Here is a 16990-nt window from a genome sequence, read left to right on the forward strand (position 1 = left end):
TCTTTTAGGGCCACATTTATTAGTGGTACAAGTTCTGGCTTTAAGAAGGCCAATGTGAATATAATTATGCTTTTACTGAGTCAGCAGAATAGAGTATGAGATAATTAAGAGTTCATTGGGAAATATCCTGTGTGTTCTTAATTGCTAAACCAAACAGAACCCAGATGTCCCTCAACAGAGGAATGGATACAAAAAATGTGGTATATTTACACAGTGGAGTACTATTCAGCCATTAGAAACAATGAATTCATGAAATTCTTAGACAAATGGATGGAACATCATACTAAGTGAGGTAACCCAGTCTCAAAAGATCAATCATGGTATGAACTCACTGGTAAGTGGATATTAGCCTAGAAATTTTGAATATCCAAGACATAATTCACATATTAAATGATGTCCAAGAAGAACGGAGGAGTGGCCCTTGGTTCTGGAAAGACTCAGTGCAGCAGAATAGGGCAATACCAGAACAGGGAAGTGAGAAGAGGTAAATGGGGGAACGTGGAGGGGAGAGGGTTTATGGGACTTTCGGGGAGTGGGGGGCCAGAAAAAGGGAAATCATTTGAAATGTAAATAAGAATATATCAGGAAAAAAAAGTATCCAAAAAAAAATCAGTTTGCAAATGACCAAGTACTGCTGAAGACTGGAATGTCTATAGTTTGCATAGAGGATTAGGAAAGGGAAATAGGCTTGTAAACTTTTCACTACATTTGGCAAGTTAATGAACATTTTGAGTAAGGGATTCAAATATATAGCCTAGGATGATCTCAAATTCATCATCCTCCTGCTTCAGCCACCCAAGTGCTGAAATTAAAGGTATCCATCACTCTCTCTTCCTCCGCCACTGCCTGCCCCATTCCTTCCGATATGGTAGACCCCTGCCAGTTCTGCCACAGGGAAGACCCCATTTCCTGATACTTTCTAGAGAACCAGCAGCACTCAGGGCATTCAGGGCATTCGGTAGAACCACCCCCACCTCTGGAGGCCCAGAGCTACTACCTGGGACTCACTACCTACCCATTGTCCCTCCAGATTACCCTTTTGTCCCTTCTATCCCACCCTCCTCCTCCACCACCACCTGCTGGGTTCGTTCTGCTGTAGTACACTCCTGCCAGTTCCACCACAAGGAAGACCCCATTTCCTGTTACTTCCTGGAGACATAACTGTATGGTGGGTATTTGAGAGAAAGGGAATCCCAGGAGTACAGATAGATACACAGGCCTGTAGGACAGAGAAGCCACGGTCAGAAAGACCAGCTGACACCAAAGATAGCTAGATGACCAAAGGCAAATGCAAGATCATTACCAACAGAAACCAAGGCAAAATGGCACCATCAGAACCCAGTTCTCCGACAACAGTAAATCCTGGACACACCATCACATGGGAAAAGCAAGAGCTGGATTTAAAATCATACCTCATGATGCTGATAGAGGACTTCAAGAAGGATATAAATAACTCCCTTAAAAGAGGAAACACAAAGTTCCTTAAAGAAATACAGGAGAATGTGGGTCAACAGGTGGAAGCACTTAAAGAGGCAACACAAAAAAAATTACATAGGGAATTATGGGAGAACATGGGTCTGCAGGCAAAAGCCCTTAAAGAGGAATCATAAAAAAGCCTAAAAGAAACACAGGAGAACATGGGTCAACAAGTAGAATCCCTTAAAGAGGAAACACAAAAACCCTTAAGAAATATCAGGAAACAGCAATGTGAAGAAGCAGTGAGAATGACCCCCAGACGGAACCCACCATTTATACCCGCAAGCCCGCTGTAAACCCGTGTTCAGTGCTGACATCCACAGATTGGTTGTGATCTTTTGGGCTGCCATGCCCAAGAGAAAGGCTGAAGGGGATGCTAAATGAGACAACGCCAAGGTGAAGGATGAACCACAGAGAAGATCTGCAAGGTTGTCTGCTAAGCCTGCTCCTCCAAAGCCAGAGCCCAAGCCTAAAAAGGCCCCTGCACAGAAGGGAGAGAAGGTGAAGGAGGAGGGAAGAAGGGGAAAGCCGAGGCTGGTAAGGATGCAAATAATCCTGCAGAAAATGGAGACACCAAAACAGACCAGGCACAGAAAGCTGAAGGTGCTGGGGATGCCACGTGACGTGTGTGCATTTTTGATACCTGTGTACTTCTGTGACTGTACAGTTTGCAATACTATTTTTTATTGTTTTATAAGAATGCAGAATTTTGTTTTACTTTTTTTAAAAGCTATATTGCTAGCACACACAAACACTTCATTATTGGGGGGGAAGGATCATGTGTCATTAACAAAATATCTTCCAAACTGGATTGAGGTCAGAAAACCTCTTTCCTTGATTATTTTGAAAGGCTCCTGTTGACTCCCAGGAAAGACATCCTGGTCTTGACACAGGTGGCCACCAAGGCACAAAATGCCTTGTGGTCTGGGAAAACTCTAAATTCATTTTTATATCCTCTTCCCCCGTACCATCAACATACACTTAATATCCTTAAAACCAGAGACCCATTGGAACCTGGTCCCCAAAATTAGTTTTCCAGTCTATTGGGCGATGTGGACTTTGCAGTGACTTCAAGTGTTCTCAGAAGAGCACTGGTTTCTTTTATAAAAGTTGTGTATTGTCAGATTGATAATTCTGCCATATTCGTTTGCTGAAAGTCAGGGTCAGCTTGTGAAAAGTTGTTAAACAATATCCTCAAATGTGAAATGTCAGCCCTCACTCTAAGTCACTTCCCCCTTTTCAAAAAATTGAATGAAGACTTCATTGGGTTTTATAGTGGCTTTCTGATTTTGGTAGTCTATACAAGAAGAGAATTTCGAAGTTCTTGTATATTGTTGAGTGTCTGCCCATGTCCTGCCTGAAATAACATGACTTTATGAAAAGCATCTTTAATAAAGCAGGTTACAGTTTTTTAAAAAAAAGAATTTCAGGAAAACACAAACAAGTGAAGGAACTGAACAAAACTATCCAGCATCTAAAAATGGAAGTAGAAACAATAGAGAAATCGCAAAGTGAGACATCTCTGGAGATAGAAAACCTTGGAAAGAATTAAGGAGTCATAGATGCAAGCATCAACAACAGATTACAAGAGATAGAATCTCAGGTGCTGAAGACACCATAGAAAACATTGACTCAACAGTCAAAGAAAATGCAAAATGCATAAAACTTGTAACACAAAACATTCAGGAACTCCAGGACACAATGAGAAGACCAAACCTAAGGATTATAGGTATAGAAGAGAACAAATATTTCCAACTTAAAGAGCCAGTAAATATCTTCAACAAAATTATAGAAGAAAACTTCCCGAACCTAAGAAAGAAATGCTCATGAGCATACAAGATGCCTACAGAACTCCAAACAGACTGGATCAGAGCAGAAAGTCTTACCAGCAGATAATAATCAAAACACCATATGCACTGAACAAACACTATTAAAATCAGTAAGGGAAAAAGGTCAAGTAACATATAAAGGCAGACCTATCAGAATTACACCAGACTTCTCACCAGAAAGTATGAAAGCTAGAAGATCCAGGGTAGACGTCATACAGACTCTAAGAGAACATAAATGTCAGCCCAGACTACTATACCCAGCAAAACTCTCAAGTAGCATAGATGGAGAAAACAAGACAATTCATGACAAAAGCAAATTTAAACATTATCTTTCCACAAACCCAGCTCTGCAAAGGATAATGGATGGAAAATACCAACACAAGGTGGGAAACTACAGCCTAGAAAAGGCAATAAAATAATCGTCTTTCAACAAAGCTATAAGAAGATAGCCACACAAACAGAATTCAACCTTTAAACAATGAAAAGAACAGGAAGCAACAATCACCTTTCCTTAATGTCTCTTATCATCAATGATCTCAATTCCCCAATAAAAAGACATAGACTAACAGACTGGATACATAAACAGGATCCAACATTTTGCTTCATGCAAGAAACTCATCTCAGTGACAAAGGCAGTGACTACTTTGGAGTCAGAGGTTGGAAAACAATTTTCCAAGCAAATGGTCCCAAGAAACAAGCTGTAGTGGCCATTCTATCCAATATTATATTGGATAAAATTGAATTTCAACCAAAAGTTGTCAAAAAAGATAAAGGAGGGACACTTCATACTGGTTAAAGGAAAGGTCTACCAAGATGAACTTTCAATTCTGAATATCCATGCTCTGAACGCAAGGGCACCCACATTCATAAAAGAAACTTTACTAAAGCTCAAAGCACACATTGTACCCCACACCATAATAGTGGGAGACTTCAACACCCTCACTCTCAACAATGAACAAATCATGGAAACAGAAACTAAATAGAAAATCTGTGAAAGTAACTGAAGTTATGGATCAAATAGATCTAACAGGTATTGATAGAACATTCCACCCTAAAGCAAAAGACTATACCTTCTTCTTAGCACCTCATGGTCCTGTCTCCAAAATTCGTCATATAATTGGTCACAAAACAGGCCTCAACAGATATAGAAATATTGAAATTCTTCAACGCACTTTATCAGATCACCACGGCCTAAGCTCAAACAAAAACAATGGAAAACACACATAATAGAGGAGTTGTATTACTATAAAAACGCATCCCTTGTATATTCCATGCTATCAAAGAATAGCAATAGATTGAAGAAGAAGAGAATTATCTTTCTTAAATTATTTGTTTGTGTTTACTCTCTGTCAAGCTAAATTCACATTTCTTCTTAAGGTATTATTCTTTTCCTTTTTTTTTTTTCAACATTTGAGAATCCAAACAGTATATTGGCATATATTCAAGGTTGGGAACAGAAAAGAAGCCAGGCGGTGGTGGCACATTCTGAGTTTGAGGCCAGCCTGATCTACAAAGTGAGTTCCAGGACAGCCAGAGCTATGCAGAGAAACCCTGTCTCAAAAAACCCAAAAAATCCAAAAAATCCAAAACAAAACAAACAAACAAACAAAAAAACTCAAAAAACCAACCAAACAAAAAAAACCCAAAACGAAACAGAAAAGAAATTAAGTTGTGTATGTGAAGTAATGCAGTAAAAGTCTAAGAACCTTAAGTCACACGACTCCACCTGCTTTTTCTCCTTGTTCTCCTTCTCTATCCCCTTTTTCTGAAGACAGCTATATTACTTTTTTTTCTCATCACTGTAAGAAAAAATTGTCTGAAAACTGCTTAAGGGGGAAGAGGCTTGTTTTGCTACTGTTAAAGACTTCAGTCCACCATGATAGTGAAGGCATGTCATCTGGGCTCTGCTGGTCACATCGTCTCACTGGATCAGGTTACAGAGAGACTGAGGGGCAGAGTGAGTCATAGCTAGGACATGTCCCATAAAGATTCCCCAGCCTCTGGAGACAGCACTATAGCTGAGGAGCACATATTTAGGTGCATGGACCTTGAGAAATTTTGCATCCAGACTAAAGCAATAGTTAAATAACAGTTGTTTGAAGTCTTCCAGTATCAGCCTAGATGCCATTCACTGAGTGTGTAGTTCTGCTGTTTGCTGTATGATAGTGCGCTTTTCTGTTAAATACATTAAGTGAGTTGGCACTTGGACTTAGTATACAAGTGCTTTTTGGATATTGATATATCATTTGGTTGTTGTTGTTGTTTTATATGCTTGTGTATATATTCTGTGTCCTTAGAATAATTTGATTCTTTGTTGATTTGACATCTGTCTGAAATGAAATATAATCAAAAAGCAAGAAATCATTGAGTTAAATGCTTTCCATGCAAAAATTAATTTTAATTTGAAAATTCATCAGTTCATTTCTGTATTTATAAACTACAGGATAAACTGAGTCATGATCTTATTCTATAAATGTTAGTTTAATTGCCTAAGAAGCATTTTTGGTCTAATTTTTTGGTCTAATTCAAAAGCTATTTATTTCTGAAATGATTCAAACTTGAAAACAGAGGGAGGAGAGAGGGAAAGAGATGGGGAGAGATAATGGGATGGGGAGAGGCTTTCTGTGGCAAGTCTTTTGTAGAACATTCTCCCATGATCTAACTTCTCACCTCGCCCTCACAGGGTCTACAAGCCTTTCATTAGTGCCACTCTAGGGACAAGAAGCCTTTATCTGGTGGGTCTTTAGGGTACACTCTAGAGCCTAACTGAAGCAAGATGAAAATTGTAATACTTCTATCTCAGAATTTATGTGTATTTTAATATAAAATGTGCACTACATTAACTGAGTACTCAATAATAATAACTTATTTTTTCATATCAATTTTATGTGACTATATACATGTAGGAACTCGTCAATCCGTTGTGAGGCTTAAACTTAGGAAGTCTGTGCACGCTGTGCTACTGTAACCTGAAGACAGTGCCCGCAGAACAAAGTTGCTCTAGAAACCTAGGCAAATTAGTGTCATCCAAATTCACATTCTGCTTAATACTGCCTTCCATTAAGTGTGGTGTTAGTAAGCACTCTCAGGTTAGTTATTTTATACTTACATATTATTTCTTCCTGGATGAATTCAAGAAGGAGGAATATTCTTTAAAGCTTTTTTTTTTTTGTATGCCTTTAAGTTTGCAGTTAGCTCTATAATCATTAAATGTTAGTGGCTCTGAAAATATAAGATGAATAGCAAACCAATTGTAGATACCTTGGTTCATTTTTCATGAACACTTAATCAAAAAGTGTTTGCTAAGACATGTTATCCTCCTAACAGGTTATTCTCTGACTTCACTTGTGGCCTGGCAGGCGGAACATGTGATAGTTGCAATGTTAATATATGTAAGTTAGTTTACTTTGGGTCATATGCCAGAAAGGTTTACCAGAGTCAACTTTTTATATGATCTATATATAGATGGTAGTTAACACTGAGGTGAGCACCTTAGGAATGTTTTCACTTTAAGTCATGTTTTACAGTCCTTGTTACATTGTTACAGACACTTGGAAGCAAACAAGATTTCTTCAGCTGTATGTAGAGGAACCAGCTTAGAACTTAGCTACTATTATGTGGTGAGCAGTGTCCTTGTAAATCTGCTACCCTAATTATCAAATAAAAGAGATAGTAAAACCTGTATTATGTAAGAAGTCTGTGCTGAGTTATATATGCTACTCTGCATAGCTAGGTATCATCCATATGGACATGTATGTGATACCCTGACAATGCGTTCCATACAGTTTTTGAATACTAAGTCTGCTTTCAGCATCATTGGTGTTTCAGCATCATCAGATCATCAGGTAGGTAGGTATACTATAGAGGAATCAATAGAGAAGGGTTTAGTATCAGCCATCACTGTCAACCCCAATAATGCCAGAGCTCTTTCTACTGCAATTACTTTATTGACCAGTTTAAGAAAGGAAGCACACAGGATAATATCTTTCAGTTTATTTGGTAAAGTGGGCATTTAAATGGATGATAAAGTTTGCAGGTCTGATAGCTTAGTTTTTGTGGTTAAGGTGATGTATTTTTGTTTTTTTCAATTAGGTTAGAAAGAATTAGGTATCCACATGGTGCTTTATCCTTGCCCTCTTTGGTTGACTTCCACCCCTTCCTTTCCTGCTATACTTTTCACCCAGTGTCCAAGTACCCACTCAGCTCAACTCCCTTCCGTATGGCTTCCTTTCTTCCGCTTACTTGGGCCCATTTCGAGTTTCCTGGCTTCTGCCCAGTGTATTACTACCACCTGGATACCTGTGTTAGCAGAGGCCATGTTTCTTTATTCACTTTGAGACCGACTCACTGTTTAGAGACCATGACATAAATTTTTCTAATACTAGAGCCTGTTGCTAGAAAAGATGATCCAGTCAGTTATTTTTTAAATGAGTTTTAATTAATGATCAAAATCACATTTTAACTGATTTTTTGTGATAGAATATTTTCTACATTTGAGTTCCTAAGTGCCTCTAAAATATGCTTTAGATTATTTCCTTTTTAATGTTTGTAAATAAATATCCTTGCTTGGGCCTCTTGGGTAAGCTTAAGGACCTGAGTTTGTCTGATGTACACTGGTAATTCCTGTGCTGAGGAGGCAGAGAAACTGTCATTCCTAATGTTCACTAGCCTAGCAATCTGGCCTAAGCTGTGAAACTTCAGGACGGTGAGTTGCCCTATGGCTACTGAGGAGCAAGCAACACTGGAAATTGGCATCTGGCCTCAACACATACATATATGTGAGCAGACTTGCCTACATGTGTGCCCATGTGAATGGGAGCACACATGCACAGTCTTCTTGATTGCCTGCTGCATAGTGATCAGTGCTGCTTCTTGAAATTAATAAGCATAGGTAGAACAGTGGTTTCTTATCATTATATGGGTCAGATTTTTGTGTTTTGTTTCTGAGCCTTAGGGTAGTTGCTAGAAGAACTCCAAACTAAACAAGCTCAACTCAGCTGGTCAGTATTAAGAGCTGACCTTCTGAATCCTACTTAGAGATGTCAGAGAAGTCTTCACAGATGAATTTTATCATTTCATTTTATAATGGGTAATATAGCCTCATGTGTTGAAGGTGTGGTCCCTGGAAGGTTCTGGAAACCTTGGGACATAGGATCTAGGTGAAGGAAGTAGGTCACTGAGGGCCTCTCCTTGGGACTGTATCCTAACCCTGGCGTTTTTCCCCTCTGGCCTTCCTGTCTACCCTGAGGTAAGCAGACGCTCTGGCTATACACTCTTTGTCACTGTAATATTCTGCCTTGCTTCAGGCGTGAAGCAGTGGATAGAGATGACCTCAGAAACTCTAGGCCTAGAGTTAGTGCTTCCTCTTGAACTGTCATGATAAAAGGTCTGACTAACAGAAGGAATAAAGAGCAGCTTAGAAAGTTAAAATAGATGCCTTGTGTCAGTTGGATAGGATATTGGGTGAAGCTAAAACAGGAAACGACAGTGAAATACCAGAAGCAAGAGATCGTAGGAATGTCAGGGTAAGTTTACGATTTCTCTCCTCTAAAGCTAGATAAACCACTGAACAGGTTTGAACAAATGCAATTGATAGGATTGGCTAGAAAGGAAAAGAAAATAAAGACTGGAAAAAATTGGTTTTAGGGGACTTTAGTGTTGTCTTTGTTAAGAAATTTAACAGTTGTAAATTACAGATTGTGAAGGTTATAGTCTGGATATATGTTGAAATATTCAAGTCAAGTAACCCTCTTTCCATTCCACAGGTTAGACGTTAATGAGTACTTGGTTGTGGAGAGGTGTTTTCTGGTGCCTGGGATCCAGCCTAGGGCTTTGCATGTTATTCAAACGCTGAATCACTGAGCTACATCCAGCTTGACATTCACCTTTAAGGATTTTGTTCTGAAACATTTAATGGTTGCTACTATTTAGCTCTGTCCCCTCCTTCTTACCCATCTCTCTCATTGTGAGTGACACCCCGCCTCCCCCCCCCCCCCCAACGTCTACATGTGAGTGTATTTAGTTACTGAAAGGTTAACCTTTGCCACTACTCAACTTGGAATTCCACGTCTCTATCTCCTGAATGAAAGTAAAATTAGTAACCTATAGAGCTTGGTCATAGACAGAACTTCGTTTGAGGGTTTAGAGGGATGATAAAGAAAAAGGAAATAATGAAAGGCAAAAAATAAGTCAAAGATACATTTTTTTTTAAAAAAAAAAGATGTGATTGTTCAGATAGCTGCTAATTACTAATGTTCTGCAGCATTATGATAGCAGCAGAAGCTGGTGGGGAAGGAGGAGAGGTGGTGTTCGGCATAGATTGCATTGGAATTGGAGAGAAGATAACCATGAGGCTGTGTTTAGGATAAAAGCTTAATTTTGTTGTTGTTTTGAGACAAAGTCTCTGTGTGTGACCCAGTCTGGCCTTGAACTCATGATTTGCCGTCTGAGTGCTGGGACTGTAGATGTGTGCCTGGTAGGTATAATTGTAAGTTTGAGATGAGCTTGGGAGAGATTCCCAATGAACCTAAGGCATACCGGGAAAGTTAGGCTGAAGCTTTGAAAACTGGTAAAAGCGGATACTATAGCTATAAACAGAACAATGGCAAGATCTATTTGTTTATAAAGGAGAGCAAAACCAAGTTATCTACTGCAGGAAACAGTGTAGGGCTGGGAAAGGCAGCTTAACTCAGGAGTGATTGCTGAAAGAGAACGTTAAAGTGTTTAAGGTAGCAGTCTATGGATAAATAAGTTTGGAGAAAAGTTTTCATCAACTAGAGAAGGTAGTGTTTGTTGTTGAGTGACAGTCTTCATAAAGTAATCTATAAATGCTTAGACATCCACTCTCAGGGAAACCAGAACATGTCTTCTATAAGAGTAATTTCAACATCTTTTCTTGGAAGCTGCCTTTCAAATAAAGGCTTATCCAGGTGCTAATATCATTTGCTCACATGCACTGAAGTGACTTTCTTTAAAATGTCATAAGTAAGCATACTTCCTAAATACTTCACCCACAGGACTTCCATTGTTAATTGGCATCTCGAGGAGGGGAATAATGAGCTCCCCGTTGTTGCCAGCTTTTCTTTTACATCAAGTATTGTAACACTTTACGTAAAGTCTACTCTTAATAAGCATTCTTTTGAAAATTCTTCACCTGTATATGCCATTTCTGGGCTCTGAGGCAAATAAGGAGTCACTTGATCTGCAGACCGTGTGCTAAGAACATAAATGGAGTTCCATATTCCATAAGTTTTAGTAACAATAAGGATGAAAACTCCAACTTTTCTTTGCACTTTATATGCTACGTTCTCTGTGTGCATATGGATGTGTGTATATGTATATTATTATTATATAATTGTTGCTATTACTTGAGCCACGGTCTCCCTTTGTAGTCCTAGATGACCTGGAATGCCCTATGTAGAGCAGGCTGGCCTTGAACTCGGGGAGATATGCCTGGCTATGTCTCTAGAATACTAGAATGAAAGTCATCTGTTACGATACATGTCTGTATATATTTTTATGCTTATAATTTTTCATTGTAGTGTCTATGGTCACCTTTTAGATATAGATATTCATTTTTCCTATTTAATATATTAAAGAATAGCAAAGCTCAGGAAACTTAAGTTTATAGTTTTGAGCTATTGCACTGCTTAAGATACAAGACTGAGATTTAAGTCTAGTCTCTTTGACTTTTAAAGACTATGTTCTCTATACGCCCATGCAATTTTATGGTATGTTTGACATCATAAAACTGGCAGTTTTACCATCTTTGATGGCAGCGGTAGCCCCAGAGTGGGCGCACACTGCTTCAGTGTTACCTTCTGTTAGCTTGCAGGAATGTACTGACACTCAATTGATCCAGTGATCATGCTGCTGTTTCTTACTGCAGGCTAACTCGGTAAGCTGCTTTATGCTCTTACCTGCATTATTATTGCTGTCGTTGCTCTTGTTACCATAGTGTTTTATACGAGAAGGACTTGCTATGTAACCTAGCAAAGGCTTACATTTGAAATCTTCCAGGCCCTGCTTCCTAAGTGCTGGACGAGCATGCGTGCATCTCTGTGGCAAGCTAAGAGATGAACAAATACCTGCAAACCATTTAAGTTGTGATGCCCACTACAACAGTGGCGCCAAGTCCCAGTCATCCTGTAAGAGTCTTCAGTGCCTCTTCATATTCCCATTGTTTTAGATGCAGGAAGTGAGGCATAGAAAGGTTATCTGCCCCAGTTTACACTGCTGATTGGAAAGGGATTAGGGATTCAGGTTCTACCAATTTGGCTCCTGGGCTCCTAATCACATCACACTGCCTGTAGATTATCCTTACATGTTAATATATCTGTTTACATTTGATGAGCAGGTAATGTGTATTTTTAGCATACATGTTAAAGAACTGGTACATTGCTTTTATAGAGAATAGAAATGATATTCTAGAAATGCATTGGTTCCTCATGACACAATAATAGAATTCAAAGAATCATTTTACTGTAAAAAAAAAAAAATAAAGTTCCCTTATCAGAGTTGAAGGGAGAATCACTGTCTAGTGACCACCTTCTTGGCACCCATAAGTGTTTCTGCAATTGTGCTCATTACAGTTAATAGAGAAATGTTCACCTATGTGTGACATATATAGCACTGCCTATCTTCATACTCCAGGCTTCAAAGAATAGGAATAACTATTTCAAACTCATAGTTATGAAATTCAAAAACATTTTAACTGACTAGAATTCTTTGCTCTTACCAGACAAAATGCATAAGAATACAAGGATCAGAAAATCTCCCTGATTTTAAAACCAGATAGGTTGTAGTACCAGTTAGGTTGTGGGCCAATTCAGTGAAGTTTTTTTCCTTCTTCTTTTCTTTCCTATATTGTGTTTATTCTACAAACCATATATTAAAGTCGATCAAGAGTCTTCTCTCAGTACTTAAAGGATAAAAAGCTGCTATCCAGTAGTTTGAAAAATAGTCTCGAGTATTATCCAAAACTGAATTAGAAAAATCATGTGGAAAACCTAGCCAGTCACTAGAGGGCAGAGAAGTACTGTACTTTTTGTACTTTTGCCCTGCTTGAAATTTTCTGTTTTAAACATTGCTGAACAGGGTCGAAGAATGTATTGGTGTACTTCTGAATAGACATATGTTTGTTGTTGTTGTTGTTGTTTGTAAATTGTCTTGTAAAATCCAATAATGTTCTTCACACTTGTTCTGATAGAACTTTTCTGGCAATTGCAATGACTGCTTCTCAAAGGATAGTTATTTAAAAGAGTGTAAATATTGCTCAAGGAAGCACTGATGGTTAAAATAGTGTGATCGTTTGTACATGACATAGCCTGAAATGGTACCTCAGTGTAGATGGTTAGGTACAACTTCGAGATATTATAGCACTTTAGCACTGTTTACCTCAGAGAATTCACCGAAGGGTAGCATGTTGTTTTATTTGGTCAGCTGAAATATGCTGGGTCATTAATTAACATTTTGAAATTTCAAAACTGTAAAGGCCAATGAATGAATTCTAGTTCTTTTTAAAAATTTTTATACTTGATCTGGTTACTTCACTCAATTTTGTTCCTGTTCTAAATTTTCTATCATTCTGGGTTTTTTTTTTTTTTTTGATACATTTAAAAATAATCTTAGCAACATACTTTATTCATTGTCATAGGATAGAAAAAAATTACCTTAAGTTGGGTAGAACTTGAATTTTATTTAATAAAATATTGTGTTAATATAATATGCATTTTAAATAGGAACAACACAGGATATCAGGAAAATACTTGATTTTGGAATCAGATTTGGTGCTCTAGTTGTTCATTTGTTTGTGACCTTGGGCTACTCACATTACTTCACTGGCCTTCACATTCAAAATTTGGAAAACTATTTCCTTGTTTGAGGATAGATTGCTTTGAGGGCTGTGTGTGAAACTGGTGAAGGTGAATATTGATGGGTGAAGGTATGCATGTATTAATAACTTAACATCACTAGGGCACTGTTGCTTTGTATGTAGTACCACAAATATGGACTCCAACCCAAAACCCAAATAACAATTGCAGACTTCTCTGTCTCGGACTTTCTTTGGCAGCTTAATCCCTGTAACTCTGACTAACTTTCAGCTCTGTTTCTACCCTCTGGTAATCTTCATGCTTCCTCTCTCTGTTTCTCCTGACTGTCTCTGGTCTTTCTCTGTTTTTCTTATCCCAGGCACCCCCAGGAAGACCCCAAGCCTCTAGCAGATGATATCATCTCCAGCATGTTATAGATGTGGAGGATTCCCTGGGATATTGAGAAATACCAGAGGCGAATTGTTCCACTGTAGTAAGTCAATCAGCATTTATATAGTGACTATTGTTTAGAGCACAGTTGGTGGTACTTTGGGACAAAAAAAATTTTGAGTACAGTGCAAAACACACAGGCTTGTCTTTTATTTTTGGGGGATCTTGTAGGTTGCTCTCACATGCAATTGACATTTTTAAAGCTGACAAATAATTATATAAATGTTGTTGTTTGTATGTTAAAGAGATGTATAGTTAATGCTATATAGAAATCTAGGTGGTATTAGCCAAGGTGTCTGTATGAGTTTAAAATGTGTGATTGAAATTCAATTGGAAGGGCAACACGGAGAGTGTGGGAGTAATTTCTGAAGGGCTTTGGCTACTGTGCCCACTTGCCTCAGGAACTCTCTAATGGGATGGTAGTCAAATGAGCTTGATACATTTTGACCTAGCAGAACTGAACTTCTTATTCACTTAGAGAAAGAAGTTAGGTCAAGATGGTGTTTGTTGCCACTTTGAGAGCTTAGGGTTTAGGCTAAGCTGTGGCAATTGCTAATAAAGTGTCATGATGTTAGCACAGACCTGTTCAGGATACCAAGGTGAGATAGTGAACTCCCCTCTCACACATCTGTTTTATTTTCATTCTAGACATTGTGTTTGCTGTTGTATTTTAGCAGCGCTACCTAGTATACATGCCATGGTTTCCAGAATTAGAGACATTAAATCCTAGTGCTGCTAGTTCTCATATACTAGGCACCTGCTTAACGATACAGCACCCCAGTTGCCTTCTATACAAACTGTATAGAAGGAAAATATTTACCTCAAGTAGTTGCATGGTTTTAATGAGATGGTTTTTAAAAAATATCATTCTGATTGCACATTACTTGCAGATACTTTAAAATAAAAACAATTATTTTAAATTGCTATTTCTGACAGCTTTCTAAAAATAAAGGTTTCCCCACAGTTCTTACCAAACACTATTGTATATAAATATTCCATATATATGCATATGTATGTATATGCATGTAACTAAAGTATAAAGAATAACATGAACGTGGATGACTGAGAACCTGTCCTGGCTCCAATGTCTTTGTTCACTGTGAACTCTGCCAGGCTCTACCTCCTGAGTGTTGGACATAGGACTCCCATGCTTTTCTTGTGTGTTTTTTATACTCATTTACTCCCACTGTGAAGTTTTGTTTAAATTTTCTCCTGCAATATCTGCTCTTCTCAACATCATGGTTGAGTCATCTCTGGTCACACTGCTAATTCATGACCTAGCTGTTTGTTGCCTTTCATTGTATTAAAATGTCCCATTCCATGATGCCTATTTAGGCTTCTACCATTCTCTCTGTGTGTGTGTGTGAGCATGTATGTCTGTCTCTGTGTGTTTTCATGAAGGAAAAATAAACTATAGAACAAAAGTTCTGAAAAGTTCAGTAGATTCCCTTTCTAGCACTATACTGTTTGTCATGGTGTGTACAGAACTGTTAGGTCAGAGATGCTCCCAGCTTCAAACTCTGAAATGGTGTGTTTCATAGACATTGTTATAGTTTCTGCTTACATCAGCAAGCTCCCTCCCTCTTTGTCTTCAAGTTCCCCTAAATTGTTACATTTTGTTTAGATTATTATATCTATTCTGTTTAGACATATTTTTGTCCTTTAAGAGTATTTCTGTTTGGGTAGCTTTTAAAAAAATGATTATTTTCTGTGATACTGTCTTAAGAATAAGCTTGATTTTTAAGAATAATCTCATTTTTAAGTTAGTTCTGTTGTAGCACCAACTTGTGTCTCTGGCAGTAGTCATAGGTCCTCTCTACCAAGTGTAGATATCCTCAAATGGCCGTGAATAGTTGCTAAACAAGAGGTCTTCTCCAAAAAGAAACATATAGTGATGATATAGAACTCACATACAATGAATAAAATGTGTCACCTGCTGACTTCTTCAGAGAAATATATACTTCCCCAATTTGAGTAGAGATGGAGGGTGACAACAGAGGCTTTCCTGCCAGTAGCAGAGATTTGATAAGCTTATGTTCTGTTTGTCTCTAGAAAGTTCTACACTCTCAAATGTATGAGTCCAGGTGTGCTGCCCAGTCTTTCCATCTGTGTCCTTCACTCTCTTTCACTTTCCCAGTCATTCTTCTGGTATCTAATTACATTTTATAAGGTTTAATCAACTATAATATAGGTCTTAATCTTGTGATATGAGTAGTACTTAGGGTCTTTAATTTTACATGACAATATGTCTTGTCAGGAACATCTTAACTGCACATGTTTTCTGAGGGAGGTTACAGAAAGGAAAGATGTAATGCAGTATGCACTCATTTTAGTAAATTATTTTGCTAAATGTGGCAGGGCATGTGTCATGAGCATTGAGTATGAGCTCTGTTTCAGATGGTTATGGTAAAACACAAATAGTGTGTTCTTGAACTTCACTCTAGGAAAGTATACATCTTCTAATTAGAATGAGTAATAGTTGCCATTTGGACTTCCTATCTGAGCTTTAGCTCCATATTTACATGACAGCAACCTCTGTGCCTCATACTCGTACCAAACAGGTATACACTGGACTATGGATTGTCTCCTTGCTTAGGATTGGTTTGCTCTGGAGGAAGAATGCATTTCCCCCTTTTTACAGCATGTACGATACATGCCTTTGACTTTCTCCTTCATTCTTCAGAGCTAATGGTTGAGTTTGCCCTTTCGCCTCTACTCCTCACTGCCATTCCTGTGGCTGTGACAGTGGCTCACCCTATCTGTTTTACTTGCTGGACCACTTAGTCCCAGGTCTTTTCTCTCTCCACTCATTTACCATTAGCCTTTCCTGGGTCTGTGTGTCTGTTGCTGGAAGCAGGATGCTCCTGGCTTTCTGCTCTGGTTCTTCCCTAGTGACTCCTGATGAATAGTGAAGAGGCTGGTCCTTCTCTCGCTGCCCTCACAGTCTTCCCATCCCTATTGCTGCTTGGTGGTTCCAGTTCTATCAAACTAGCTCTGGTTGTTTAAGCTTCTATGAACTAAGCACCAAGAGTGCACGATGCCGAGATCAGGCTGCAGAGCGTAGTGGGACATCATAGCATCTCTCCTGAGGGTCTCAGTGGAGAGCTCAGGGTTTGACCTTTAGCCCAGATCTAATGGGTCCTTTTTGACCTTCAGAGATAGAAAATAATCGGATCACATTAATGTTACTCATCTGCTTTTTTGAAATCCCCATATGAGTTTAACTGTGTCTACATTAAAAGAATTAGGCAAGGGGAGAATTTTTAATGTAGAAGGATGAAACATTTAATGAAGGATTCAATTTTAATAAAATTTGTGTAGATCTAAATCAAGTTTGGAATTGAAACAAAATCATCTTAGATTTTTGTTTTAAAAGGTAGATTACATATCAATAAAAGTGTAGTTGATAACCCTCCATCAGCA

General features: G+C 38.4%; 1 protein-coding gene and 1 pseudogene across 11 annotated transcripts in view; both read left to right on the top strand.

Annotated features, from left to right (window-relative positions):
- The window catches only part of Bbx (BBX high mobility group box domain containing), a 237747-nt gene that overhangs the window by 101454 nt on the left and 119303 nt on the right, over window positions 1-16990 (top strand). Inside the window, exon 4 of one of the 11 annotated variants that reach the window (XM_052158059.1) lies at window positions 13497-13610. The exons of the other annotated variants lie outside the window; for them this stretch is intronic. The gene's annotated coding sequence lies outside the window, so the exon portion shown is untranslated. The remainder of the gene's footprint in view (window positions 1-13496; window positions 13611-16990) is intronic. 11 annotated transcript variants of the gene reach the window in all.
- Window positions 1825-2126, top strand: LOC127665588 (non-histone chromosomal protein HMG-17-like; annotated as a pseudogene).

Source organism: Apodemus sylvaticus, chromosome 15, assembly GCF_947179515.1.
Source record: "Apodemus sylvaticus chromosome 15, mApoSyl1.1, whole genome shotgun sequence".
In the NCBI taxonomy this organism is placed as follows: Eukaryota; Metazoa; Chordata; class Mammalia; order Rodentia; family Muridae; genus Apodemus; species Apodemus sylvaticus.